The sequence below is a fragment of the Chelonoidis abingdonii genome, chromosome 18, assembly GCF_003597395.2.
Source record: "Chelonoidis abingdonii isolate Lonesome George chromosome 18, CheloAbing_2.0, whole genome shotgun sequence".
Classification (NCBI taxonomy): Eukaryota; Metazoa; Chordata; order Testudines; family Testudinidae; genus Chelonoidis; species Chelonoidis abingdonii.
Window position 1 is genome coordinate 3023295 of NC_133786.1, and position 4711 is coordinate 3028005.

Consider the following 4711-nt stretch of genomic DNA (forward strand, 5'->3'; position numbering starts at 1 on the left):
CTGTGCACCCCACTCACAGTTGTTGTCCTTGGTCAGTGCAGACCCAGAGTTCAGAGGTGCATCTGCAGAGTTCACCTCCCACCTTAGGTGGAAGGGGGGGTAAGAAGGCACCTTACTCACTCTACTACCTGGGCACTTGCTCACCGCTCCTCTCCACCAGCCAAGGTGCTGGCTGCTCACTGCACCTCTCTGCAGGGCTTCACTTCAGTCCTCTCCACCAGCTCCCTTGCCAGCCAATTGCCAGTGAGGGAGCCTCATTGCTAGTACACACTGGGCAGTCTTTTGCATCAGAGACATTGTCCCAAGCAGGTCTAACACTTAGACCTTAGTACTAGTGATTTCAGCTCTGCAGTGTGCAACAAGACTCTCAATTGAGTCTAAATCAGCTTTTTTTTATCACATAGCATCTCAGATCTTTAGACAACACCCACACCCCTAAATACAAGCACCTGTCCCCCACCATCTGTCAACTGCCTGGCCTTTGGAACCCATGTCTCCTGCCTATAGCGAGAGCCATTTAGTTGAGGGTGAGTCCCTCAGTCAGGAAATGTCAAGTACAGTTCTGCTGCCCTTGATTCATACAAGGATAACAACTCTTTATTACTCCTGCCCCAATAACAAGGGAACTGGGGATACAACTGGGGATCCAACATCCATCAAAAGTGATCATTTGGGCAAATGTTTCTGATCATGCTGAGCACCTAGGCAAGGTAAGTGTGCCCATGCAAACGAGATCAGATCCTGAAGTCCTCCTTCCCAGCTCATCCCTTGATGTCAGGGGAGAGCTCATTCAGACTCTGCTTACATCAGAAAAGGACAATTTGTTCACAGTTTCATAGATTCCAAGGCCAGAAGGCATCATTGTGATCCACTAGTCTTATCCTGCATTGATCTAAAAATCTTCTGGGGAGGAGCATCCAGGCTCTGATTGGAGTGAATGATGTTGGATTTATGGAATAAAAAACTCAAAACAACTGAATCCAAAGCACAGTTCAGCTCTGAGAAAACTCACTGCTGTGTCACTGCACAGACATCAGCAGAACAGAAAACCAGCATTCCAGAGACTGTTGTAAAGTAACAGAGGCATCTTGCCATGGTGGCACCTACCGAAATGTGGATACTGAGACTGTCAGCATCTGTAAGAGCTAATTTGCAATCTGGAGAGTGGACAACCAGCTGCTCAGAGGATGAGGAGCAGAGGAACCTGCTCACTGATCAGACCCAAGGTCCAAAGGAAAAGCAATGTGTTCATGCTCTGTGTTGTTCTTCCTGGTGGATGGAGAAGACCTGGAAAGTGGGATTTTTTTATGAAGTGTTTTCCTTCCCCTCTCACCACCCATCTCATTTTTGTCCACTTGCTTTCCCTGGATGACTCTATGGATGACTGGAGCAGGTGCTCCTTATGCTATTCTCATATCTGCATACAATAGATTCCCATAGATTCTAGCACCTGCACCGTGCTGACAGCACCACTCCCAACTACACCACAATCACATACTGTGTTGCTTATGATATCCAGTTCCTCCATGCTACCGTGTCACTCCTACCTCCCACATTTGCTCACGTCATGCCAGCCACCCTGTTCCACTATGTTAGCTGATTCCTACACCATGTGATTCCAATGTGCCACAACATCCATGCACCCATATGGCCCCTTCTTAGTCCCAATCTAGCTCTTTGCCCCTTCCCTCACCTCTCCTGCCTTCTCTCTTTGGCCCAACCCCTCACCCTCTTTGTAACCTGACTCATGGCCCTGTGGGACAGCTGTTAGCCTGAGAGTTATGTGCTAAAAATAGAGACCCCCAAATCCTTGTTATTTGCACATTGGAAAATCTCAGCTTTTTCTATATATCTGTTCTTTGGCCCCCCCCCCCCCCCACACACACACACATCAGCCCTGTCTAGAGACCGTGGTGAATGTGGTATCAAAACCTAGATAGATAGCTAGATTAGATAGCAAAGAACACATTCAGTACAGAAGCTTCTCAGGGCTAGAGATATGATTGTCACCCACCAGATGCATTTTCCTAGAGTGCAAAAAGTTAAGGGTGTGAGGTTCCCATTGTACTTGGAGCCTGGAGCTGTGTCAGTGTGTTGCTCTTAGGGAAGGTTAGGAGGGGAGGGGTTCTCTTGATAAGGGGCTGTTGCTAAGGACATGCACCCTTTGGTTGCTGTGGCAACCAGCCAAAGCTTCTCAGCTGGTCACTAGTTTGGCATTTTCTTCTAAGACAAGTCTGAGCTGTGTGCTGTTCCCGTCATCCAGGTGAGCATCACCCCAGGAGAATGCAGTGCGGGTGGCAAAGGAGAGAATGTGAAAAAAACGGAAAGTGGGGATGGGAACTAGCTGCTGGACCCCAGGGCCTTTTCAGATTTGTGTGTTAACGGGGAAACCTTTCCCCCTAGGACGGGCAATGCTGATGGCGATGGTGGGTATGCTTGACTGTAGCTAGAAGTTCACTTTCCAGTTCAAGCAGAGGTACTCACGTCAGCTGTGACTGAGCTCATGAGATGAAGACAGATGTGTGGCTGTGGCAGCCCTGAGTAGGATCTCATCTGAAATGGTAGGGCAGCTAGCCCCCTCCAGCCCTCCCGCTACCGCCGCCACGTTTAGGGTGCTGGCTGGGAGAGCAGTACCACAGGTACGTGTCCTCCTGCTGGAATTACACCCAGCGTCACCACTCTTCCCCTGGGAACGGTGAGGCAGGAATTGGCCTTGGAGACTATGAGATGGAGGCACAGAACGGAAGATGAAAGAGATGGGAAAGACCAACCAAGGCCCAGCTATGCCATCCGCAGTGACCGGTGCAGGACACTTCCCTCCAGACTTTGTCTAAGCTAAGGCCCTGTCCAGGCTAGAGGGTTTTGTCAGGTCATAACCTGTGTCAGCTGATGGTCAGTTTACCCGACTGTAAATGCTAATATAGATTTGCCTCAAACATTTCTTCTTGGTCAGGTTTCTGGGGAATTAGCTCTTGCTGACAGCCCTAGATTTGACTGGCTGGGAGCAGTAGGTTCTTGAGCCATCGTCTCTGGAGCTCACTTCCCTTGATGTCAATATAGCCAGGGAATCTCAGGACACACAGAGAGGAAGAACCAAGTTTGACTCCTACGATGGAAGGGAGAATTTGGGGCTAGACCAAGGGACTTGGATGCCTAATTGCTACTTTAGGTGCCTAAGGCCAACGTTTAGGCACCACTGAGAACCTCAAAACTCTCACTCAGCTGCCGACTAACTCTGGAGGTGCCTAACTTCCCAGGCACCTAAGTTTCTGCTGGTAAAGCCCCCTGGGTGCCTAAGTTTCCACCACTGATGCCGCTAGCTGCTGGGCACCTAAGTCAGGGCAGGATTCCCAGACTGAGTGCTGCTCTGTCTGTCTCCCCAGTGGTGCCCAGTCTGGTTGGCTCACCTACCCCACATGAAAGGCAGCAAGGCAGAGAGGGAGGCGGTGGTGGCCCCCTTATGCCTAGTAGCTTGGGCACTTGCCTAGGAAGGGTGAGACCTAGGTTTGAATCCCTGCTCTGTCTGCTTTAGAGCTATAACTTGAACCACTCTCCAGGGGAGGGCCCAAACTGTTGTGTATTCTGCCACTTCTCCCCAGACCCCTGCCCCAGGCGAAGAGTGTGTCAGCCTCACAAGCAGCTCTCTCTGCCATGGGTCTAATGGGAGGGTCTCCTATGACTTCCAGCCTGGGCAGAACAATGCCCCATCCTTCTGGCTGGGGGAAGGGGAAGGCAGTCTGGGGCTCTTGGAGCAGCAGCAGCAATGGGCAGAATCTCCTCCTCCCCTGTTTTCTCCATCCCCACTTGCTCTTGGGGGGAGGACCCAGGATGGGGGACTTGGAAGGCGAAGCTGGAAAGAGGGGGACCTGTGTTGACGGGGGACAGAGAGACCCTACAGAAGGAGGGCTGGGGTCCCTGGAAAGGATGCAGCAGAGAGGGGAAGATGAGGGCCTGAGAGACCCAGTGCAGGTTTCCAGTAGAAGGAAGAGGATGCTGGGGGCGTGGGGAAGCTTGGAGGAGCACCTGGGGGGTTCTTGTGGGAGGAGGCAGTGGTGATTGGGGAAGGGGTGTGCTGAGGTGCTGTCAGCGAGCAGTGAAGAGAGACCAGAGGACAAGAGGACTCAGGCCAAGGGGCAGAGAGGAAGAAGAGTTGAGGGATGAGGGGTTTCAGGGAACAAGTGTTGGGGAGAGACAGCAGGGCTGGGGGAGGAGAGACAAGAGGTGGGGGAGCTGAGATGATAGCGCTGTGAGACCAAGCAATGAGATGTCCCCCCAAGCACTCAGCGGGGAGCAGGGTGGAGGCCGCCAGGCGGCAGAGGGGCAGGCTGCACCCATCTAAGGGCTGTAATAACTGACAGGCGAGCATGGCGGAACTGTGGTTGTTTCCTAGGAGGGAGTCCAGCTAGCCCTGTGTCTGAGTGTCCACTTGTGGTCACCTTGGGCCAGGAGCATTTGTGGTGTGAGCTGCACACAGTCGGTGCTACAAATAGCAGCATTCGGTGCCATCCAGCCTGGGGACTCTGTAAGAGGCCTCCACGTGTGCACAGCCCCCAGCCGCATCCTTGACGAGAGGGAGGTAACTGCCTGTACAAGAGGAGTGATTGCATATTGTGTCCCCCTGACCGTAAATACACCGCCATGCCAGACAGCACTATTTCAGAAAGCGGAGGGGCCTCCTGCACTGGGGAGCTTGATATACGATATGCAAATT